Consider the following 27,423-nt stretch of genomic DNA (forward strand, 5'->3'; position numbering starts at 1 on the left):
ATCCAAAGCCAGGAGCCAGGTGCTTCTCCTGGTCTTTCATGCGGGTGCAGGGCCCAAGGACTTGGGCCATCCTCCACTGCACTCCCAGGCCACAGCAGAGAGCTGGCCTGAAAGAGGGGCAACCGGGACAGAATCTGGTGCCCCGACTGGGACTAGAACCTGATGTGCTATGTGCTGGTGCTGCAGGTGGAGGATTAGCCTAGTGAGCCGTAGCGCCGACTTAACATGTATTTTTAAAGATTTATTTGATTTATTTGATAGGCAGAGTTAGAGAGAGAGAGAGAGAGAGAGAGAGAGATACCTTTTATTCACTTGTACACTCCCTAAATGGCTGAAATAGCCAGGGCTAGGCCAAATAGAAGCCAGGTGACAGGGGGTTCTTCCAAGTCTCCTATATGAATGCAGGGGACCAAGGAATTTTGTTATCTTCTGTTGCCTTCCTAAGCACATTAGTAGGGAGCTGGAGAAGAACTGGAGCAGCCGAGATATGAACAGATACCCATATGAGGTACTGGAATGGCAGGTGGCAACTTTACCTACTATGCCACAATGTTGTCCCCTAACATATTTTTACAATAACAAAATACGCTTACAGGAAAATTTGTAGTAATACCTTCATAGAATTCTTGAAGCCATCATGCTCTACTTTGCATTGAATGTTTTAAAAATTCATTAAAATGAAAAAAAATCCTGCACCTTGCTGTTGAAAATTGACAATTTTAAAATTTGAAAAAAATTGCAGACTGGAATAATATTTTTATCTCCATTGCAGTATGGTAGAATGTAAACTTTTATAAAGATTTATTTATTTATTTGAAAGTCAAAATTGCACAGAGAGAGGAGAGAGAGAGAAAGAGAGAGAGAGGTGTTCCATCCGATGGTTCACTCCCCAATTGACTGCAACAGCCAGAGCTGAGCGGATCTGAAGCCAGGAGCCAAGAGCCAGGAGCTTCTTCCGGGTCTCTCACATGGGTGCAGGAGCCCAAGGTCTTGGGTCATCCTCTACTGCCCTTCCAGGCCATAGCAGAGAGCTAGATTGGAAGTAAAGCAGCCGGGTCTCGAACTAGAGCCCATACGGGATGCCAGTGCTTCAGGCCAGGGCATTAACCCACTGCGCCACAATGCCGGCCCTGTAGAATGTAAATTTTAAGTAGCTACTTTTTCTAATGGAATATGCTTTGCCTTATATTATTCATATACTACATTAAAATGATAATAAAATACTTCCTATATTAAAATCATACAGGGATATTTTGAATGGAACCTTGCTATTTTATTCCAAAAGAAATTTTATTTGTGATTTTATTTATGAAAGGTAGATAAAATCTGAAATATTGACTCATCAATACAATCTATGTCCTTTTTAAGGTTTATTTATTTTATTTTTTTATTTGAGAAGCAGAGTTACAAAGGGAGAGGGAGAGACAGAGAGAGAGGCCTTCCATTCACTGGTTCATTCCCTAATTGGCCACAATGGCAGGAGCTAGGTTGATCCAAAACCAGGAGCCAGGAACTTCCTCATGTTTTCCCATGTGAATACAGGGGCCCAAGTACTTGGACCAATTTCCATTGCTTTCCCAGGCCATCAGCAGGGGGCTGGATCAGAAGTAGAGCTGCCCAGACTTGAATAGGTGCCCATAAGGGATGCTAGTACCGCAGGTAGAGGATTAACCTACTATATTGCAGCACTGGCCCCACAATCTATGTTCTTAAATTTTACTATTACATAGGAGTTTGCAGAGCATTATGAAATAAAATTGTAATAATTTCACTGTTCTTATTATGTTTTGTAGTATCAGCAAATTTTTATGTACTTACTAATCCTTCCCTATGATAAAATATATCTTGAATGATACACCCACATCTATCTGAATGGGTTAATATACATGTTCAAGACAATGATATATGTTATAATGCCTTATAAAACTTTTCTAATTATAGTGAACATCGATGGAACCCAATACAGTTGATTTACAACTACCATTGGAATATTTATTTCATGTACTATTTTTAATCAATTATTCATGTAGTATTTGGGTTTATTCTTTCACAGGCCATATCCTCAGTAATAGAGATATAACAGTGAGCATAAATGAGTACCTTCTATATTGGAAATGAAGTGTAATTGTCAGTACATCCAAGCACAATTCTGGTTAAATCGTAATGGTAGAGACTCCATGAATGATGTAATTAAAACAATAGAGAAGGGGGGAGGAGGCAAGATGGCAGAATAGGAAGGGAGCACACTGATAGTCCGGGGAGAGATAGTTTAATAAAAGTGGAGATACTGCAGGTTCAAGGAAGAGTAGGGGAGGAAACAGCAGAAGAAACTCTTCCGGAACACGTGATTCACAGCGGACCTGTGTGGAGAGCGTGCGAGCCCACAGTTCGGGACACCAGCGGCAGACTCAACACACCAGCGCTGGAACGCGAGGTGAGCCGAACCTCAATAGCCCGAGACACCGGCAGGCAAGTGGAGAGAGGAGACTAGAGGGAACGACCCCCGGGTGGGGGGGAAGTTCACCAGGCTAACTGAAAGAGAGACAGAGAGAGAGAAAAAAAAAAGGTGACTGGTACGGACACAGGTTTCTCTCTCTCCGCTCACCTCTCAAGGGCGAGCAAGACAAAGAGCAGGCGCCATCTTGGACATACGTCATAAGCAGAGTGACCTCAGGTCTGCACCGGCCCTGAGCCTAGCAGAAAAACCTGACTCTGGGCGGGGCAAATTAACAGGAGATTAGGACCTAGTAAATTTGTGGTGCTACTGAACTGAGACTGTGAAAAAAGAGACGGTGGGGGAGAGAACTCACGGAATTCACGTGAGCACTTTCCAGAGATGCTACAATTCTGTAACTTTGGCAACCCAGTGGGAGACTGAAGGAGAATTTGAGCCCACTCTGAGGGCCGAACAGATTCCCTGTGGGGATCTTGGGAAAGAGCTTCCGATCTCTGGATCTCTGGCTCCTGTGGGTATATCATTTGCCTGCTAACTACCTCCAACTTCGTTCAGCTGTGCAGAATTACTTCCCTTTTGAATCAAAAAAAAAAAAAAAAAGAAAGAGAGAGAGAGAGATTTACCACGCCTAACCTGGGAGTGTCACCTTTGGCACACCAAACAGAGCTCTCAGGCCACACCCATCTCAAGCCCTAAGGCTCCATCAAAAACAGATAGTCCACTTAATCTAGAGTCATAGTATAACAGGAAAAAGCAGCACAGTGAAGAAACCAAATATCTCCAATATGCCAAATAACAAACGCAAAAACTGAGGTAATAAAAACAAGGAAGTCACCATGACGCCCTCAAATGAAAAAGACACCCCAATTCAAGATTATGAAGATGATGACATAGAAGAAATGCAAGAAGCAGATCTCAAAAAAATGATAAGAACATTAAGAAGTTCTCAAAACAAATTCTTGAACTACAGAAATCCTTAATGGACAAGATAGAAAATCTCTTTTGTGAAAATGAAATATTAAGGAGGAATCAAAATGAAACGAAACAACTAGTACAACAGGAAACTGTGATAGTGACTGAAGTGAAGAATTCAATAGATCAAATGAAAAACACAACAGAGAGCCTTACAAACAGAATGGGTGAAGCAGAAGAGAGAATATCAGACTTAGAAGACAGAGAACAGGAAAGGATACAGTCAGACCAAAGAAAAGAAGAGGAAATTAGAAATCTAAAACATATTGTCGGGAATCTTCAGGATACTATTAAAAAAACCAACATTCGGGTTCTAGGAGTTCCTGAAGGCATGGAGAGGGAGAAAGGATTAGAAGGCCTTTTTAGTGAGATATTAGCAGAAAATTTCCCAGGTTTGGAGAAGGACAGAGAAATCCTAGTACAGGAAGCTCACAGAACCCCTAATAAACACGACCAAAAGAGATCCTCACCACGACACGTTGTAATTAAACTCTCCACAGTGAAACATAAAGAAAATATCCTAAAATGTGCAAGAGAGAAACGTCAGATTACTCTCAGAGGATCTCCAATCAGACTCACAGCTGACTTCTCATCAGAAACTCTACAAGCTAGGAGGGAATGGCGAGATATAGCCCAGGTACTAAGAGAGAACAACTGCCAGCCCAGAATATTATATCCTGCAAAGCTATCATTTGTGAATGAAGGTGAAATAAAGACTTACCATAGCAAACAGAAATTGAAAGAATTTGTTGCCACTCGTCCAGCCCTGCAAAAGATGCTTAAAGATGTGTTACACACAGAAACACAGAAACACGGTCATCAATATGAAAGAAGGTAAAGGAAGGAAACCAAGGAAGGAAAGCTCACAGCAAAAGATCACAGGGAATTCAAAGCATATATTAGAACTTATCTTTGGCAAATGGCAGGGCAAAGTTACCACTTATCATTAGTCACATTGAACGTGAATGGCCTGAACTGTCCAGTTAAAAGACACCGATTGGCTGATTGGGTTAAGGAACAAAACCCATCTATTTGCTGCTTACAAGAAACACATCTTTCCAACAAAGATCCATACAGACTGAAAGTGAAAGGCTGGAAAAAGATATACCATGCCAACAGAAATGAAAAAAGAGCGGGCGTAGCCATCTTAATATCGGACAACATAAACTTTACCACAAAAACTGTTAAGAGAGACAAAGAGGGGCACTATATAATGATTAAGGGATCAATACAACAAGAAGTTATAACAATTATCAATGTATATGCACCTAACTACAGGGCACAGGTTTATCTAGAAGATTTATTAACGGACTTAAAGGGAGACTTAGACCCCAATACTATAGTACTGGGGGACTTCAATACTCCACTCTCAGAAATAGACAGATCAATAGGACAGAAGATCAACAAGGATACAGTAGATTTAAACGACACTATAGCCCAAATGGATCTAACAGATATATACAGAACTTTCAATCCTACAGCTAAAGATTTTACATTCATCTCAGCAGTACATGGAACCTTCTCCAGGATTGACCACATACTAGGCCATAAATCAAGTCTCAGCAAATTCAAAAGAATTAGAATCATACCATGCAGCTTCTCAGACCATAAAGGAATGAAGTTGGAAATTAGCAACTCAGGAATCCCTAGAGCATATGCAAACACATGGAGATTGAACAACATGCTCCTGAATGAACAATGGGTCATAGAAGAAATCAAAAGAGAAATCAAAAACTTTCTGGAAGTAAATGAGGATAACAGCACAACATACCAAAACTTATGGGACGCAGCAAAAGCAGTGTTAAGAGGAAAGTTTATATCAATAGGTGCCTACATCAAGAAATTGGAAAGGCACCAAATAGATGAGCTTTCAATTCACCTCAAGGATCTAGAAAACCTACAGCAAACCAGACCCAAATCTAGTAGGAGAAGAGAAATAATTGAAATCAGAGAAGAAATTAACAGGATTGAATCAAGAAAAACATTCCAAAAAATCAGCCAAACGAGGAGCTGGTTTTTTGAAAAAATTAACAAAATTGACACCCCATTGGCCCAAATAACTAAAAAAAGAAGAGAAAAGACCCAAATCCATAAAATCAGAGATGAAAAAAGAAACATAACAACAGACACCACAGAAATAAAAAGAATCATCAGAAATTACTACAAGGACTTGTATGCCAGCAAACAGGGAAACCTATCAGAAATGGATAGATTCCTGGACACATGCAACCTACCTAAATTGAACCAGGAAGACAACAAAAACCTAAACAGACCCATAACTGAGACAGAAATTGAAACAGTAATAAAGGCCCTCCCAACACAGAAAAGCACAAGACCAGATGGATTCACTGCTGAATTCTACCAGACATTTAAAGAAGAACTAACTCCAATTCTTCTCAAACTATTCAGAACAATTGAAGAAGAGGGAATCCTCCCAAATTCTTTCTATGAAGCCAGCATCACCTTAATTCCTAAGCCGGAAAAAGATGCAGCACTGAAAGAGAATTACAGACCAATATCCCTGATGAACATAGATGCAAAAATCCTCAATAAAATTCTCGCCAATAGAATGCAACAACACATCAGAAAGATCATCCACCCAGACCAAGTGGGATTTATCCCTGGTATGCAGGGATGGTTCAATATGAGCAAATCAATCAATGTGATGCACCACATTAACAGACTGCAGAAGAAAAACCATATGATTATCTCAATAGATGCCGAGAAAGCATTTGATAAAATACAACACCCGTTCATGATGAAAACTCTAAGCAAACTGGGTTTGGAAGGAACATTCCTCAATACAATCAAAGCAATCTATGAAAAACCCACAGCCTACATCCTATTGAATGGGGAAAAGTTGGAAGCATTTCCACTGAGATCTGGTACCAGACAGGGATGTCCACTCTCACCACTGCTATTCAATATAGTTCTGGAGGTTCTAGCCAGAGCTATTAGGCAAGAAAACTAAATTAAAGGGATACAAATTGGAAAGGAAGAACTCAAACTATCCCTCTTTGCAGATGACATGATTCTTTATTTAGGGGACCCAAAGAACTCTACTAAGAGACTATTGAACTCATAGAAGAGTTTGGCAAAGTAGCAGGGTATAAAATCAATGCACAAAAATCAACAGCCTTTATATACACTGGCAATGCCATGGCTGAGGAAGAACTTCTAAGATCAATCCCATTAACAATAGCTACAAAAACAATCAAATACCTTGGAATAAACTTAACCACGGAAGTTAAAGATCTCTACGATGAGAATTACAAAACCTTAAAGAAAGAAATAGAAGAGGATACCAAAAAATGGAAAAATCTTCCATGCTTATGGATTGGAAGAATCAATATTATGAAAATGTCCATTCTCCCAAAAGCAATTTATAGATTCAATGCAATACCAATCAAGATACCGAAGACCTTCTTTTCAGATCTGGAAAAAATGGTGCTGAAATTCATATGGAGGCACAAGAGACCTCGAATAGCTAAAGCAATCTTGTACAACAAAAACAAAGCCGGAGGCATCACAATACCAGATTTCAGGACATACTACAGGGCAGTTGGAATCAAAACAGCATGGTACTGGTACAGAAACAGATGGATAGACCAATGGAACCGAATTGAAACACCAGAAATCAACCCAAACATCTACAGCCAACTTATATTTGATCAAGGATCTAAAACTAATTCCTGGAGCAAGGACAGTCTATTCAATAAATGGTGCTGGGAAAATTGGATTTCCACGTGCAGAATCATGAAGCAAGACCCCTACCTTACACCTTACACAAAAATCCACTCAACATGGATTAAAGACCTAAATCTACGACCTGACACCATCAAGTTACTAGAGAACATTGGAGAAACCCTTCAAGATATTGGCACAGGCAAAGAATTTCTGGAAAAGACCCGGGAGGCACAGGCAGTCAAAGCCAAAATCAACTATTGGGATTGCATCAAATTGAGAAGTTTCTGTACTGCCAAAGGAGCAGTCAGGAGAGTGAAGAGACAACCGACAGAATGGGAAAAAATATTTGCAAACTATGCAACAGATAAAGGGCTAATAACCAGAATCTACAAAGAGATCAAGAAACTCCACAAAAACAAAACCAACAACCCACTTAAGAGATGGGCCAAGGACCTCAATAGACATTTTTCAAAAGAGGAAATCCAAATGGCCAACAGGCACATGAAAAAAAAGTTCAAGATCAGTAGCAATCAGGGAAATGCAAACCAAAACCACAATGAGGTTTCACCTCACCCCGGTTAGAATGGCTCACATGCAGAAATCTACCAACAACAGATGCTGGCGAGGATGTGGGGAAAAAGGGACACTAACCCACTGTTGGTGGGAATGCAAACTGGTCAAGCCACTATGGAAGTCAGTCTGGAGATTCCTCAGAAACCTGAATATAGCACTACCGTTTGACCCAGCCATCCCACTCCTTTAATTTACCCAAAGGAATTTAAATTGGCAAACAAAAAAGCGGTCTGCACCCTAATGTTTATTGCAGCTCAATTCACAATAGCTAAGACCTGGAACCAACCTAAATGCCCATCAACGGTAGACTGGATAAAGAAATTATGGGACATGTACTCTTTAGAATACTATACTGCAGTAAGAAACAACGAAATCCAGTCATTTGCAACAAAATGGAGGAATCTGGAACACATCATGCTGAGTGAAATAAGCCAATCCCAAAGGGACAAATACCATATGTTCTCCCTGATCGGTGACAACTGACTGAACACCAAAAAGGAAACCTGTTGAAGTGAAATGGACACTATGGGAAACGGTGACTTGATCAGCATAGCCCTGACTGTTAATGAACAACTTAATACATTATCCCTCTTAGTTGTTTTTTTGTCTGTTCTACTTAATATGACTGGTTTAATTCTGTAATTAATACACAGTTATTCTTAAGTGTTGTAAATTAACTGAAATGTGATCCCTGTTAAACATAAGAGTGGGAATAAGAGAGGGAAGAGATGTATAATTTGGGACATGCTCAAGCTGACTTGCCCCAAGTGGTGGAGTTGGAAGCATACCAGGGGATTCCAATTCAATCCCATCAAGGTGGCATGTACCAATGCCATCTCACTATTCCAAGTGATCAATTTCAGTTCACAATTGATCATAATGAAAGGACTAAGAGTCAAAGGGAGCACATAAACAAGTCTAGTACCTGCTAACACTAACCGATAGAATAAATAAAGGGGAGAGTGATCCAACATGGGAAGTGAGATACTCAGCAGACTCATAGAATGGCAGATGTCCTAAATAGCACTCTGGCCTCAGAATCAGCCCTAAAGGCATTCGGATCTGGCTGAAAAGCCCATGAGAGTATTGCAGGCATGGAAAGCCAAGACACTCTGGCAAAAGATCTCTGTGAGTGAGATCCCAGTGGAAAGAACAGGTCATCAAAGAAGGAGGTACCTTTCTCTGAAGGGAGGAGAGAATCTCCACTTTGACTATGACCTTGTCTAAACAAGATAAGAGTCGGAGAACTCAGAGGGCTTCCATAGCCTTGGAAACTCATGACTGGAGCATAGGGAGATTACTGATGGCATAGACAGGAGTGTCAATTGGTAAAGTCAACAACAGGAGTCACTGTGCACTTACTCCTCATGTAGGATCTCTGTCCTTAATGTGCTGTGTATTGAGATTTAATGCTATAACGAGTACTCAAACAATATATTTCACTTTGTGTTTCTATGGGGGTGCAAACTGTTGAAATCTTTACTTAATGCATACTAAACTGATCTTCTGTAAAAAAAAAAGGAAATTATCAATTCCCAACTTGACTCTCACTGGGTTTAAACATGACAATTAGTCTGATCTGATTTCATCATCATTTAAAAAAATCATCTATTATTTTTCACTTTATGTTTCTGTGTGGGAGCAAACTGTTCAAATCCTTACTTAATGTATACTAAGCTGATCTTCTGTATATTAAGATAATCGAAAATGAATCTTGATGTGAATGGAAGGGGAGAGGGAGTGGGAAAGGGGAGGGTTGTGGGTGTGAGGGACGGTATGGGGGGAAGCCATTGTAATCCATAAGTCGTACTTTGGAAATTTATATTTATTAAATAAAAGTTAAAAAAAATAAAAAATAAAAATAAAATAAAAAAAAATAGAGAAGAAAATACAGCCCAAGTTGAAAAGCCCTCAGAATCATAAAATTGCTAAATTTGGGATAGAGCCATAATTAATCGATCAGTGCATACAATAATACCACTCTTGGAAATCAAAGGCCAATCATTTTTTGAGCTATGGCTAAAAGGCTCTGTTATTGTGGACTTCTGCTTCCAGCCAACGACGAAGAAACCTAACTAAATATACCCTCCTGCATGAAACAACCAAATGGACATATTACATGAAACAACATTTTAAGACATTAATTCCAGTTTGCATCACAATGAGACGTGAATACACATTAATTAGATAGGTTGTAATTAAAATAGATGATCTTATTGAGTGTTGAGCATGTGCAGGAACCGTAATTTTTTGCACTTCTGCTGAAATGTAAAATGGCAGACAACTATTTTGTTAAAAAAAAAGAAAAAAATCTTGGTAGATTCTTTTAAAGTTAAATATATCTACTATATGATCCAATCATTTCACTCCTCAGTATTCACCTGATGGAAATAAAAGTGTATGCTGTACAAAGATAAGTACATGAAGGTTCATCTCATCTTTATTTGTAACTGCCAAAAATGGACACAGGAAATAGTTCATCAACAAGTAAATGAGTGAATATAATGTGATACATCTGTTTAATGAAATGCCGCACACACATCAATAAAAATTAATGTGTCACAGCACCAACCTCATGACAATTTTAAAATTCTGAGTAACACTATGAAACAGTGAATGGATATTAAAATCTTCACATACATTTTATAAGTGACAGAATATATTCATTATCATGGCACTGATATCTATTTAGTATCTTCAAATTGACACTAAAATATGTGTAGTTTATTGTATGCCAACTGTTTCTCAATCAAGATAAGTAAAAATCTAGTGTGAATGATACCTAGAAGTCTTAGTAAGCAGGATGCTTCTGTATAATCTGTAATTAAATGCAAACCACAAATGTATTTGCTATCTGCAATGAAGCAAACATCCATTCACTGTTTCATGGTGTTACACAAAATTTTAAAATTGTCATGAGGTCGGTGCTGTGCCACAGTGGGTTAAGCTGCCACCTACAATGCTAGCATTGCATGTGGGTGCTCATTCGAGTCCCAGCTACTCTTACTTCCAATCCTTCTCCCTGCTAATGAATCTGGAAAGCCAGTGGGAGATGATCCAAGGGATTGAGACCCTGCACCCACCTGAGAGACAGGGATGTAGATCCTGGCTCCTGGCTTCAGTTTGGTCCAGCCTTGGCTGTTGAGACTATTTGGGGAGTGAACCAGCAGATCAAAAATCTCTCTCTCCATCTCTGTGCAATTCTCTACCTTTCAAATAAATAAACCTTCTAAAAATTGCCAATATACTGTAGGTAGAGATACTTAACAACATTCATTTCTTTTCTGAAATCTGTAGTGAATGGTGATGGCAGATAATATATTAGAATGGCTTTTTTTTAAAGATTTATTTTATTCATTTGAAAGACAGAACTATAGAGAGACATAGAGCCAGAGAGGGAGGGAGAGAGGTCTTAACTCTGCTGGTTCACTCCCCAAATGACCACAATGGCCAGAGCTGAGCTGATCCGAAGCCAGGAGCCAGGAGCCAGGAGCTTCTTCCAGGTTTCCAACATGGGTGCAGGGGCCCAAGGACGTGGGCCACCTTCCACTGCTTTCCTAGGCCATAGCAGACAGCTGGATCAGAAGAGGAGCAGCCTGGACTAGACTCGGCCAGAGTTTATAGAGTTTTTTGAAGATTCCTTGTATACATGATTTCAAGATGTTTTTTCAAAAAAAACCCCGAATTTTTCAACACCATTTTCCAAGCACTTTTTGAAAATGTTAAGTGTTCTTAAGAAAAATGTAGCCACAAGCAACATCCTTGAGTCCCTTTGAAATTCCCAGAATATATACGAATATATATATATATATGTACATACAGATTCTCCTTCCAATTCATATGGTAATTGTATATATATATATATAATATATATATTTACTTACTTTAAATATCAATAAGTTCTATTTAACTCAAAAGAGCTTCTCAGAGAACAAAGACTATTGCTTTTTTCACAATATTCCCTAAAGTGCATTTAATCACCAGGTCTAAAAAAATTGCTTCTTTAACAAATATCAAACATCAAATATTCACTGTTGTGAAGGGTCTTATATTTCTGAGCATGTGTCTTCATTTTATATACGAATCTGTTTTAATGTGATACTGGAATTATGTCAGGATTCTCCATAGTTCTCAATTAACTCCATCTCTTGTGCTGTAAGTGAGCTATTACTTGTGTTCATTGCAGTTTTTATGAATGGCAAATCATTACCACTAAAAATTTTTAAAATAAATTTGAATTCTCTTTGTCAATATTTGTGTCTTAAATCTATACTAATTAAAAAAAGAAATTAATAAGTTAAAAGTTTAACAATAATGTGTTCTATTTTTAAGACCTTTTTATTTATTTCCAAGTCTTTTAAAAATTCTTTTTAGCCTAGATTGAGTTTCACCTCATAGAGCTAAGGTAAGATTGACTCCAATAAATTAATGGAGATTACCGGAACAGCATCCTGAGTAGGGTCCAGTAGCTACATTTGACATGTATGCCTGTGGAGGAATATGTGGTTCTCCATGAAAAAGCTGCCAGCACACCAGTTATTTGTTTAGTTTTTACTTGCACATAAGGGATGATCATGCATCTGGGTTAATGGTGTTTTGATCTATTTTGTTATCTCCTAAAAATTGAGTATCATGGTTCTATCACACAGAAGTGTGTAGTTTTCTCTGAGATATTTTGAGTTTGTTTATTGATGAAAAACACTGGAAGGAACTGTGTGAGTACAGAGGACATGAAAGAGAGACACCAGTGGAACTCAGTCACTAATAGAGTTCTGATTTCTCATGGGCAGTCAAATCTGATACCAGAAAGATAGACAATAACATGAATCATGCCCCAAATAGATTTTTTTTAATGGAGCAAAATTCTCAGGAGACAGCAGACACATTGATCATGTTTATATGTACTTTGAAGTTTCAATAAGCTTGTTCGAGTAAGAAATAAATGAGTTGTAATATTATTAAAACTAACCGATGTCAATTCACGATTTTCTTTGATAATATAAAAAGTCCTCCATTGACTACACAATACTATCCTGAAGCATAAATTCTTCTGCTGAATACAGAAAACTTTTTAAATTTGAAATTCTAGTAGACTGAATCACATGAAAAGAACAAAAAGTGAGGAACAGTGCTGTAGCAGAGTAAGTTAAGCCTCTGTCTGTGGTGCTGGCATCACTTTTGGGTGCCAGATCCAGTCCTGGTGGCTCCACTTCCCATTCAGCTTTCTGCTAATGCACCTGGGAAAGCAGTAGAGGATGGCCCAAGTGGGAGACCAGGAAGAAGCTCTTGGCTCCCTGGCTTTAGATTGGTCCAGTTCTGGCCACTGAGACCATCTGGGGAGTTAATCAGCTTTTGGAAGACCTCTTTCTTTGTCTCTCCCTCTCTCTGTAACTCTACCTCTCAGATAAATAAATAAATCCTAAAAAAAATAAAAGCATATAATTTCTATTTTTGTTGGGGATATGTGATCGTTTGCATTTTTTTTTTGTTTTAGTTTCTGTAAGGTGGACAAATTTCATATATTTCATCTGTACAGATTTAGGAGCATTGTGATACTTTCCACCCTATCTTCCCTCCCACTCACTCTCCCAACCTCCCTTCTTCCTTTCTTATTCTTTTTTTTTAATTTTTACAATGACATACTTTCAGCTTATTTTATAATTGTAAGCTTAACCCTCGAATAAGAAAAAAAAATTCAACAAATAGTAAGAAGAAGAACAACAACAAAAAACTGTTCCTCAACATAGAGATAAAGGCTGTAAACAATAATCAAAAATCAAAATGTCAATTTCATCCATATACATTACATTTAATGCATAATTAACCTATGCAAATGTTCAAAGGAAATTCCATCAGTAACTATTTTAATGAATCCAGTTTTAATTAAAATTTGTATCTAGAGGCACTTCAGCAATAAACAGTTTTGAGGTCGCTTTCCTATTTTATTACTAATTTCATTTTATTTTATAGCTTTCATATTTCTTAGTTTTCTTCTAATTTCAGAATCCTTTTGTCATTTTGTTTTCATTTTGAAATGTTGTTTCCTCTGAGAAAATTATTCTTTAATATGGAAATACTTTGAAAAATGCTTTATATTTAACCTCAGTGACAGTGCCAGGGAAGTATGTCCATTTCACAATGTATTGTGAAGGATTCATCTGATAGATTTGATATAATTTTAGATGATTTTATGATGTTTACATTCCATCATTTTGAATGTTTAAAATCTGATGTAAACTGCAATCTGGAAACTGATTTATGAGGATTTTTATATACATTTTTTATTTCTCTGACTACCAATTCACTTGGTTTGACAATAAATCAACTTGTGACATTAAAATGTGTATATGATATTGCATGTCACAGCAATGCTTTGCATTCATCAAAGTCTCTCCATCGAAAGAAAGACATGCTTACTTGTTTAAGCAGTGAACTCTCTCAAATTCTGTTTTAAAGACATAACTGCAGATGAATTGTAAATATAATACTTGGGAAATTTGAAAGTTCAGTATGTTAAAAACTATGTGATCAATATTAGAAAAAAAAGAACTGGGATTATCCTTAATTTCATTCAGTTCAACTCTGTTTCTAAAAACAAAACTTTACCATCTGCATTTAATATCGTTCAAGGATATGCCTAATCACTCCAGCTATATCGAATTCAGTGAATCTTCAGGCTATCTTTCCTTCTTAGGATATCCAGTCTTCAGCATCTGGGCCTAATTCTAACCCACATGGCTATAAAAATCAAATCAAAATACATTTCCTCTTTCACATCGCAGTTCCAATATTTGTAAAGCAGCTCTGTCTCCACTGTAATAAAATATTTCAGTGGCTTTTATTTTTTTGCGAATTTGGCATTTTTGAAACTCTCATTAAGTTGTCTTTTTTTAACATAAACCACGTTAGTCTAGATATTTTTAAGACTGTAGTATCATTACTGAGTGTAGTTCTAACCAACAACACTTAGAGATGGACACTGCCCTGCATAATACAAATGTCATCATCTTCTGCTATCATAGATGAACATCACAGTCAGTCTACATAATGAGCTATTACGTTCTCCAGTAAAATCCTCATGTGTCTTCACATTTGCTGCCAAAATCACATATTTTTCTTATCTTGAACCTGTGTGAGTGACATCAGAAACCCAAGTACAGAAACAATATAGTGAACATATAGTTCACTTATTAATGAAGATTATTTAGTAACACAAATGAGGAAGCCATGCACTAAAATTAGTTCATGAATAAATCCCTGGACTTACAGAATATAGGTTAATAATAAGAATATAAAATCTGGGGACAACCTAAGTGAAATTAGAAGCAGCTTCACTCACCTTGAAAAGAGGATATATTACTACTTGTCCTAAAAAAGGTACTTGGTTTAAGAGAAAATTAATGATAATTAATTCTCATTAAGATTTTTCACTTAAGGCTGGCATGGTGAGCACTGAAATAAACGTTAATGCAAATGAAAATTAAGGTGTTGACGAGGTTTGGCAGAACTAGGATATCATCTAAAGTTTACTAAAGTAGTAAACAATAAAAGCTGAATTACACCACTGAAATCTCAACAGTCACAACAGAAGGAGGGACGTACTTCATACACTAGTTTCAAGGGCTTACATCTAGTATGTAGACATGTGAAAGAAAAAGAAGCAAAATAGAAATTAACCTGAAAGTTTCTTGGGGTCTTCAAAAGGTTCATGGAAAGTGGATATTATGAAAAAAAATGCCTGGATTTCAACACTTTTTACATCAGAATCAATTTACCTTTTAATTCCATTTTCTATGAACTTTTCAATTCCATTTTTAGTAAACTAGCCTCTTATGTACAATGCTTATTTTCCATAAACATGAAACACTGATGTATCCAGGTGCATACGTAGCAGCCAGAATGGTCCCAACATAACTATAAGAATTTAATTCAAAATAGAAAATCATTCAGTAAAATCAGTAAATGTGTGATGTCCTGGGAAAGTCACAGTAATGCCACAGAGTTATGAGAAAGTATGGCCTTGTCAGCAATGAGGAATGATGAAACACAACCTATGAGGCAAAGAGGTAAACATAGAGATTCAACAGACAAATAGCCCATGATAGTCTTGCAAATCATGCACAGGGTTTTAAATGTTTATCCTTTATGCCAAAGAAAATTATGGGAGAAGCAGGGGAATGCCTTAATCATATTAATGTTATACTGTGATATTTTATTTCAAAGGTTAGCATAGCAAGAATACATGACACTGGGAAAGAGTGTACTGAACGGCAGCAAAATCTAAAGAGAGAGAACAGCAATTCAGTCGAGAAAAGATAATATATTATGTAGAAGAACAGAAATTAAGTTGTTATAGGGGATTGTACACAGCAAAAGATTTTTGAATATTAATGTGGAATCTTGGAGCTAGAAACAGGGAAAAATTATGATTTCTCATTTTTTGAATTAGGAGAAGTTGTGGTTCCATTTAATGAAATAGGAAATAAAAGGAGCTCCGTCCTAGGAACCTGTCTTGCCCTCCCACCATGAGAGAACACTGTAAGTCTATGAACTGTGAGCGTTGTCAGAATCAAAATGAGGTCACTGTGTCAAACTCTATCCAAAATATAACTAGAGCCAGGAAGTTGTGAAAGACGCTGTCAGCAAACACACCATTAGTGAGAACCTAGCTGAGACTCTCTGAAGGGTTCTTACACAATAATTATCTGTAACAAGACCTCTTCCCAATTGCTGTCCAGCTGAGCCACTAGGAAGATGGCCAGGTGCACAAGAACACTTGTCTGATGCCTTGTGCCCAGTAATGAATGCCCGTCAATTCCTGCATAATCCTCTGGAACCCATATTCTCTTTACCTAAAAATAAAGTATGTGTTGGACGGCGCCGCGGCTCACTAGGCTAATCCGCCTTGCAGCACTGGCACACCAGATTCTAGTCCCGGTCGGGGCACCGGAATCTGTTCCGGTTGCCCCTCTTCCAGGCCAGCTCTCTGCTGTGGCCAGGGAGTGCAGTGGAGGATGGCCCAAATCCTTGGGCCCTGCACCCAATGGGAGACTAGGATAAGTACCTGGCTCCTGCCATCGGATCAGCACGGTGCGCCTGCCGCAGCACGCTGGCCGCGGCCGCGATTGTAGGGTGAATCAACGGAAAAGGAAGACCTTTCTCTCTGTCTCTCTCTCTTACTGTCCACTCTGCCTGTCAAAAATAAATAAATAAATAAAGTATGTGTTCTTCTCCCTCTTGCCTTTCAAAGTTTCTCCTTATCTCAACCTTTTTTTCCTTAAGATTCATTTTATTTGAAAGACAGAATTACAGAGAGAGAGAGAGAGAGAGAGAGGGAGAGAGAGAGGTCTCCCATCCACTGGTTCACTCCCCAAAATGGCCACAATGGCCAGAGCTGGGCCGATCCGAAGCCTGGTGCCAGTAGTCTCTTCTAGGTCTCCCACATGGGTGTAAGGGCCCAAGCCATCCTTCACTGCTTTCCCAGGCATATTAGCAGGGATCTGGATGGGAAGTGGAGCAGCCAGGACTCAAACTATCACCCATATGGGATGCCAACACTGCAGGCTGGGGCTTTAACCCACTGCGTCACAGTACCATCTTCCTACCTCAAGTGTCTTGAGTCTATCTTTGATCCACTGTGATATAACTATACCACATTGCAATGATTCTCCTTACTCCCAAATAATCTTATTGTTTTAGAAGAATCTCTCTCCACTGTTATTATGGTGAACAGAATGAATGTGCAGGCCCACACCAGATATTGAATCTGCCAGTGTCTTGATTTTAGAGCCCCAGCCTCCAGAACTATAGGCAAATAAGTTGCTGTTGTTTACAAGCAGTTTCATCTGTGGAACTCTGTTAGGAGGAGACCGAACTGACCACAACAGGCAGGTCCAGAAACAGCCTCGACTCTCACTCTGGGAGTGATGTGTGGCTGGTCCTCGCCTTTTGGGGTCTGGTGGGAGTGGCAGTTGCAAGCTGATGGTGGACAATATTTTTCAGGTGACCCAGGAGCCAGGGCCTATTTCAGTCCTGAAACTCACAAATGTACACGTTAAAGGAACCTCTGCCTGTGATTAAATGCCTGAGTGGCAGTCTATGCCCCATATGCAGGACCCAAGGCAACACCCAGCTCTCTTGACTTACTGGAGCAGTGTGCCTTAGTCCATTGTGTGTTGATGCAGCAGAATATCACAGGTTGAGTAATTTATAAAGACTAGAAACTAATTACTAACTATTCTGGAAGCTGGAAAGTCTAAGATTAAGGCAATGGCATGTGATATGGTCAAAAAGAGTTGCTTTCTCATAGAAACAATGGGTGGAAACAATGGGTGAACAATAGGTGAACCCACTCCCACAAGCTCTCTGTAGACCAACTAATCCTCTCATGATGGTAGAGTTCCATAATCTGATCTCTTCTTATAAGGCCCCACTTCCCAACACTGTCAAATTTGTGATTAACTTTCTAATAGATGAATGTTAGTGGGCACATTCAGAATATGGCAGCAATTTTTAGATTAAGTTTTAAGTGAATAGACTTTGAAGTGTTTGAATCCTCAATGAGGATGTGTAACAATGCAGGAAGTTTTGGGAAACACCTCTAGTGGATGAGCAGATATATTAATAAACAGTGCAGAATAAAGAAAGAACAAATCTGTATGGAATTCCAGGGATTGTGTGCCTGCATGCTGAGAGGAAGACACAAATAGGCAGTTGAAGTCCATGAAATTGAGTTACATCTTCACAGAGGGCAAGGATGTGATCACAGATTACATAACTTGGTTACATTTGGGAAAAAAAAAGATTTTTTTTGACATCTGCAGTGAAAAAACATGCAAAGGTATTGGTACAATTAATTGTGTGTGTGGAAATGGTAGAATTTAAATAAATTCCTGTCTGATAAATTTGATTTGTCTATAAAAAGAAGAGCAGAATAATCTGGTAAATATTGAAATAAAAATGTTGAAATTATGAAGTTTAATTTCCACAAGGCTAGCAGGATAAGAAACTTTCCAGAAAGATGCATCAGGATTCAATTTTATAGAATATGTTACAAGCAACTTTAGTTAATTAAAGCCTCCTACAGGAAAAAAGAGTTCCCTCACGTCCTCTACATTAGAAGGTAATAAAAGCTAAATAGATACATGGTGGATAGATAGATAGATAGATAGACCAACAGACAGACACGAAGAAAATTCAAAAAGTTTATGGAAAATGCAAATTATTTCTTAGCAAAAATTTTTAGGAGCATTTAGAAGTACTCTGTAGATAGACTCTTCACAAATATATCATGTTTGTTAATTCAGATCATTGTTGGCAAAGTTAATTTGTGTCTGGCAATGTTAATATGTATTCTGTAGCTCTTGCAAATTTGAAATTTTTTGTATGTCTGTGAAAACATAAATCTTTAAATATGTAAGAATTATATTATACTCATAACTGTATAAGTGGAAGGAAAACAAAGAAGTCTTGGGAAATACCATGTTGTGTTTAAATTAACAGTAGCTTGTCACTGTACTTCTGAGTTATGAGATGTTAGAAAAAATGTCAAGAAACTTGATTTACATACATTTTTATGTAAACCTCTAAAGACATAAGCATGAGTGATGTTTATTCAGTAGTGTCAAAATATAAAAACCAGGGAGTGTCTGGTAAAGAAATCTTATATTAAAGAAAAAAATTGTGTTCAAGTTTGTAGTTGATTTTGTATAAATAAGTCATATTTCTATGAATAATTCCTTAGGTCAATTCATAACATAGAACATAAACAGGCAGTTTATAGAATTTATATTTATTTTACAAAGCACTCTTCTGGACAGATTTGTTCATTTATTGACTTTTTAAATCATTTGTAATAATAGTTTTATTTATCTCTTAAGAAGTGTTGAAGACCTAAAATTGTATCACCTTCGAACAGACAGACAAAAGAAAAATGATCCTGATGACTATTAGATAGTCACAAACCATTATTTTACCAACTAAGAATAAATGCTTGATCAAAAAGATAAATAAATCTTTCCTCTGGTAGACAGTGAGTGTCAGATTTAAGATGAAAACCTAAATCCTACAAGTTTACAAGTTTAAAAGATTTAAAACTTACTTTTTTTTAAAAAAAGATTTATTTCTTTATTTGAAAGGCAGAGCTATAAAGTGTCAGAAGCAGAGACACAGATAGAGGTCTTCCATCCTCTGGTTCACTCCCAAATGGCTGCACTGGCTGGAGCTAGGCCAATCAGAAGCCAGGAGACAGGAGCTTCTTCTGAGTCTTCCATGTAAGTACTGGGGCCTAAGTACTTGGGCCATCTTCCATTGCTTTCCCAGGCCATTAGCAGGAGCTGGATCAGAAGTGGAGTAGCTAGAGCTCAAACCAGCACCCAAATAGGTTGCTGGAACTGCATGCGATCGCTTTACCAGCTATGCCATAACACCGGCCCTAAAACTTAAGTTTTTTAGAATATTCAGCTTAGGATCAATAAATGTGCTTGGTCTTATAAATGAAAGTCACTAAAATGTCCACATTGTATTTTCAAGAGCTTTAGAGGGAGCAGGATGTTGGCTACTGTAAACTGTTAATAAGAAAGTAGAGAAAGATGGCAGAATAGGGAGGGAGCGCACTGATAGGGAAAAGATAGTTTAATAAAAGGGAAGATACTATAGTCTCAAGGAAGAGTTAGGGAAAAAACTGCAGAGGAAACTCTTCCAGCATTAGTGGGACATGGTGGAACTACGTGGAGGGCACCGGCACCCATGGCTTGGGATCCCAGCTGCTGAGTCTATGCACCAGCGCTGGAAAGGGAGGTGAGGCGAAACTGCAGTAGCCTGAGAAACTGGTGGAAAAGTGGCAGGAAGAGCCTCGAGGGAATGAGGCTTGAAGCCCCGTGGGGGGAAGTACACCAGCCTAACTAGAGGAAAGAACAGAAAATAAAAGGGACCAGTATCGACACGATTCTGTCTCCACTCATCTTACAAAGGTGAGCAAGACAATAGAGCAGGAGCCATTTTGGACATAGGTAACAGCTGCACCAGCTCAGGACTGCATCCACCCTCAGCCAAGCAGAAAAATCTGACTCTGGTGGGGAGAAATAATAGGAGACTAAGACCTAGTGAATGTGTGGAGCTTATGAACTGGGACTGTGGAAAAAAAAAAGCTGAGGGTGTGTGGGAGAACTCATGGTGTGGCTGAGATGTGAGTAGCTTTGGTGGGAAACACCACAAATTCAGGCAACTTTGGCTATGCGGTGAGAGACATTGCAGGGGAATCTGAGCTTACACTGAGGACTGCACAGATCCTTTGTGTGGTCCTTGGGACAAAGCAGACAAATATTATACCCACTGTGGCTAGTGCTCAGATGCTGATTGCCATCAAGGAGAAGAGCTCAGCTGAGCAGGATTACTTCCCTTCTGAATGAGAGAGAGAGAGAGAGAGAGAGAGAGAGAGAGAGAAGATTTACTACGCCAAACCCAGGTGTGTCACTTTTGGCACACCTTAACCCTGAAGAACTGAACAGAGCTCTCTGGCCACACCCACCATAAGACTCTAGAAATTCACCAAAAGAAGACAGTCCACTTAATCTAGAGTCATAGTATAATGAGAAAAGCTACCACAGCAAGATAAAAGAAACCAAAGAATATCTCGACAATGCCAAACAACAAACACAGAAACCAAGAAAGCAAGAACAAGGAAGACATCATGACTCTCCCAAATGAACATGACACTCCAATACAAGATTATGAAGATGATGAGATAGAAGAAATGCAAAATATGGAATTCAAAAAATTTATGATAAGAACATTGAGAATTTATCAAAAACAAATACATGAACTACAGAAATCCATACAGGACAGGACAGAAAATATCTCTCATCAAAATGAAATCTTAAGGAGAAATCAAAATGAAATGAGGAATTTAGTAGAACATGAAATTGGGATATTGAAGAGAAATCAAAATGAAATGAAGAATCCAATAGAACAAAAGAAAAACACATTTGAGAGCCTTAAAAACAGAATCAGCGAGATAGAAGAGAGAACATCGGACTTAGAAGACAGAGAACAGGAAAATATACAGTCAAACCAAAGAAAAGAAGAGGAAATTAGAAATCTAAAAAATATTGTTGGGAATCTACAGGATACTATTAAAAAAAACAACATTCGGGTTCTAGGAGTTCCTGAAGGCATGGAGAGAGAAAAAGGATTAGAAGGCCCTTTTAGTGAGATACTTGCAGAAAACTTCTCAGGTTTGGAGAAGAAAAGAGATATCCAAGTACAGGAAGCACATGGAACCCCCAATATGCAATGCACATTATAATCAAACTCACCACAGTGAAACATAAGAAAAGATTCTAAAATGTGTGAGAGAGAAATGTCAGATTACTCTCAGAGGATCTCCAATTAGACTCGCAGCAGACTTCTCATCAGAAACTCTAAAGGCTAGGAGGGAATGGCGAGATATAGCCCAAGTACTAAGAGAAAAAACTGCCAGCCCATAATATTATATCCTGCAAAGCTCTCATTTGTAAGAGAAGGTGAAATAAAGACCTTTCATAGCAAACAAAGAATTTGTCACCACTTGTCCAGCCCTGCAAAAGACACTTAAAGATGTGTTACACACAGAAACACAGAAACATGGTCATCAATATGAAAGAAGGTAAAGGAAGGAAATCCTCCAGTGAAAGATCCCAGGATGTTCAAAGCATGTATTAGAAATATCTTTGTAAAAATGGCAGGGCAGTGTCACTACTTATCAATAGTCACATTGAACGTTAATGGCCTCAACTCTCCAGTTAAAAGGCACTGACTGGCTGAATGGATTAAAAAACAAAACCCATTTATTTGCTGCTTACAAGAAACACATCTTTCCAACGAGGATGCATGCAGACTGAAAGTGAAAGGTTGGAAAAAGATATTCCATGCCAACAGAACCATAAAAGAGCTGGCTTAGCTATCCTAATATCAGACAAAATAAACTTTACCACAAAAACTGTTAAGAGAGACAAAGAGGGGCACTATATTATGATTAAGGGATCAATTCAACAGGAATATCTAACTATTATAAATGTATATGCACCTAATTACAGGCCACTGGTTTATTTAAAAGATTTGTTAAGGGACTTAAATGGAGACTTAGACCCCAATACAATAGTACTGGGGGACTTCAATACTCCACTCTCAGAAATAGACAGATCAACAGGACAGATCAACAAGGATACAGTAGATTTAAACAACACTACAGCCCAAATGGATCTAACAGATATCTACAGAACTTTTTATCCTACACATAAAGAATTTACATTCTTCTCAGCAGTACTTGGAACCTACTCTAGGATTGACCACATACTAGGCCATAAAGCAAGTCTCAGCAAATTCAAAAGAAGTGAAACCATAGCATGCATCTTCTCAGACCACAATGGAATGAAGTTGGAAATTAGCAGCTTAGGAAATCTTAGAGCATATGCAAATACATGGAGACTAAAGAACATGTTCCTGAATGAACAGTGGGTCATAGAAGAAATCAAAATAGAAATCATAAACTTTCTGGAAGGAAATGAGGATAGCAACACAATATATCAAAAGTTATGGGATACAGCAAAAGCAGAGTTAAGAGGAAATTTTATAGCAATAGTTGCCTACATCAAGAAATTGGAAAAGCACCAAACAAAAAGCTTCCAATGCATCTCAAGGATCTAGAAAAACTGTAGGAAACCAGACGCAAAACTAGTAGGAGAAGACAAATAATTAAAATTTGAGAAGAAATCAAAAGAATTGTATCCAAAATAATATTACAAAAGATCAGCAAAACAAAGAGCTAGTTTTTTTGAAAAAAAAAATAAGCAATATTAACACCCCATTGGCCCAACTAACTAAAAAATGAAAAGACCCACGTCAATTAAATCAGAAATGAAAAAAGAAATGCAACAACAGACACCACAGAAATAAAAAGAATCATCAGAAATTACTCAAAGTGGTATGCTAGCAAGCAGGGAGAACTATCAGAAATAAATAGCTTCTGGGACACATACAATCTACATAAATTGAACCATGAAGACATAGAAACATAAACAGACTCATAACTGAGATAGAAATTGAATCAGTCATAAAGTTCCTCTCAACAAGAAAAGCCCAGGACCAGAAGGATTCATGCTGAATTCTAACAGACATTTAAAGAAGAACTAATCACATTTCTTCTCAAACTATTCAGAACAATTAAAAATAAGGGAGTCCTCCCAAATTCTTTCTATGAATTCAGGATCACCTTAATCCCTAAGTCTGAAAAAGATGCAGCATTGAAAGAGAATTACAGAACAATTTCCCTGATGAACATAGACGCAAAAATCCTCAATAAAATTCTGGCCAATAGAATACAACAACACATCAGAAAGATCATCCACCCAGACCAAGTGGGATTTATCCCTGGTATGCAGGGATGGTTCAATGTTCGCAAATCAATCAGTGTGATACACCACATTAACAAACTGCTGAACAAAAACCGTATGATTATCTCAATAGATGTAGAGAAAGCATTCGATAAAATTCAACACCCTTTCATTATGAAAACTCTAAACAAATTGGGTATAGAAGGAACATTCCTCAATATAATCAAAGCAATTTATGAAAAACCCATGACCAGCATCCTATTGAATGGGGAAAAGTTGGAAGCATTTCCACTGAGATCTGGTACCAGACAGGGATGCCCACTCTCACCACTGCTATTCAATAGAGTTCTGGAAGTTCTAGCCAGAGCTATTAGGCAAGAAAAAGAAATTAAAGGGATATAAATTGCGAAGGAAGAACTCAAACTATCCCTCTTTACAGATGATATGATTATTTATTTAGGGGACTCAAAGAACTCTACTGAGAGACTATTGAAACTCATAGAAGATTTTGGCAAAGTAGCAGGATATAAAATCAATGCACAAAAATCAACAGCCTTTGTATAAACAGGCAATGCCATGGTCATTTTCAACAAAATGGAGGAATCTGAAAACATCATGCTGAGTTGAATAAGCCAGTCCCAAAGGGACAAATACCATATGTTCTCCCGGATCAGTGACAACTAACTGCGCACCTAAAAGGAAAATTGTTAAAGTGAAATGGACACTATGAGAAACAATGACTTGATCAGCCCTTGTCCTTACTGTCGAGGAACAACTTACTACTTTATTCCTTTTAGTATTTTTTTTTCTAATTAATCCATTAGTTGAACTCTTTAATTAACACACAATTATTCTTAGGTATTTAAATTTAACTGAAAAGTGATCTTTATTATATATAAGAGTGGGAATAAGAGAGGGAGGAGATGTACAGTTCGGCACATGCTAACTTGGACTAACCCAATAGTAGAGTTAGAAACGTGCCAGAGGATTCCAATTCAAGCTCATCAAGGTGGCATGTACCAATGCCATCTCACAAGTCAAAGAGATCAGTTTCAGTTCATAATTGATCATAATGATATTTAAGAGTCAAAGGGATCATGTAAACAAGACTACTGTCTGCTAATACTAACTGATAGAATCAAAAAAGGAGAGAAGAATCCATCATGGGAATCGGGATACACAGCAAACTCATAAAATGGTAGATGTCCTAAATAGCACTTTGGCCTCAGAATCAGCCCTTAAGGCATTAGATCCAGCTGGGAATCCCATGAGAGTATTGCAGGCATGGAAAGCCAAGACACTCTGGAAAAAAATGACCTAAATAAAAGATCTCTGTGAGTGAGATCCCAGCGGAAAAAATGGGTCATCAAAGAAGGAAGTACCTTTCTCTGAAGGGAGGAGAGAACTTCCACTTTGACTATGGCCTTGTCTAAATAAGGTTAGTTGGCATTCTCAAGAGGCCTCCTTAGCCTTGGCAGCTCATGACAAGAGCCTCAGGTGATTACTGACATCATAAATAAGAGTGTCAATTTGTTAAGTCAACAACAGGAGTCACTGTGCACTTACTCCCCATGTAGGATCTCTGTCCTTAATGTGTTGTTCTATGTGAATTAACAGTATAACTAGCACTCAAATAGTATTTTTCACATTGTGTTTCTGTGTGGGAGCAAACTGTTGAAATCTTTAGTTACTATATACTAAATCGATCTTCTGTTTAAAAAGATAATTGAAAATGAATCTTGATATGAATGGGATGGAAGAAGGAGTGGGAGATGGGATGGTTGTGGGTGGGAGGGATATTAAGGGGGAAAATCTGCTATAATCCAAAAGTTATACTTTGGAAACTTATATTTATTAAATAAATAAAATGAATAAAAAAAGAAGGTAGAGAATATTTTATGATAATATATTTTAAAATATGTGGAAATTTACCATTTATAATTAAACAAATATTGTGTTTCAAAGTGTTCTCCTATTTTTTTAAAATTACATTTTGAAGGATGAATAATAGTGGAAATGACTCATATAGGTTTCAGAAATAATCTTACTATACCAAAATCAATATTGTTATTTCAATTTCAGGTAAATAATTACAAATGTTTGTGCAAAAGTACCTGAGGATATCTACCTGTATAAGTAGATGACATGATTTAATTAGATCTATAGCACCTGAAAACCAACTTTCCTCCACCTTTAATTGCCTGTGCTTACTCTATTCAGTTTGAAGATTAGCTTTAAGCAATTTATAGCAAATCACATTATCGATCATATCAATGTCAAGGAACAAGTTAGAAATGTTTTCTTCTGATGTAGACATTTCAGTGTGATTTCTCCTAGGGATCAGTTTAAACACACCTTTATTGGTGATAATTCACAGCACGTGTTCATGGTGGGGGTCACCAGCTTTCTGATTGCATGTGCCAAGAGACCTAATATTAAGAAATATTTCTGACAGTAATTAAATGATAATGAACCTCTGTCCTTCAAGTTAACACTAGTTTCAACTCTTGTTCCATGAAACTCTATTCTCTGAAATAACACATCAGACAAAAAGAACAACAACTTGGATGCAGCCTTTGTGTTTTTGTGGTTTGGGAGGTAGGGAATATCTTGGCAACAGAGAATTACTTCACATTACCAGTATCTTGAGCAGATACAGATTTAAAACTCCTTTGGGGGGCCAGCGCTGTGGCATAGCAGGTAAACCTGCTGCCTGCAGTGCAGGTATCCCGCATGAATGCTGGTTCAGGTCTGGACTACTCCGCTTCCGAACCTACTCTCTCTCTGCTATGGCCAGGAAAAGCAGTAGAAGATGATGCAAGTGCTTGGGGCCCTGCACCCATGTGGGAAACCTGGAAAACACTCCTGGTTCCTAGCTTTGGATCATCTCAGATCCAGCCATTGCAGTCGCTGCAGAGTGAACCAGCAGATGCAAGACCTCTCTCTCTCTCTCTCTCTCTGTCTCTTCCTCTTTGTAACTACGCCTTTCATGTAAATTCTCAAAATAAGAAACAAAGTAAGCAATGTTCTCTAGAGCCTCAAGTAAGAGTGTATTTTATTAACATCTTGATTGAACTTCTGTCTTTCAGAACAATGTGAAGTAAATTTTCATTTTTTTTTTTGAATTTCTTTTTCCCCAGAGACCTTTTATTTCAGGAATACAGTCTTATTGAATTTCATAAGTAGAACTTTAGGAACATAGTGATTCTTCACACTGTACCCACACTACCACCACTCTGCCTCTTCCATCTCCTATTCCGATTCTTATCATTTACTAAGATCTATTTTCAACTAACTCTATACACATATGATTAACTCTATACTAAGATAATCAACAAATAGTATATATATATATATATATATATA

The sequence above is a fragment of the Oryctolagus cuniculus genome, chromosome 4 (assembly GCF_051225735.1).
Source record: "Oryctolagus cuniculus isolate XC-2025 breed Fujian yellow rabbit chromosome 4, ASM5122573v1, whole genome shotgun sequence".
Lineage (NCBI taxonomy): Eukaryota > Metazoa > Chordata > Mammalia > Lagomorpha > Leporidae > Oryctolagus > Oryctolagus cuniculus.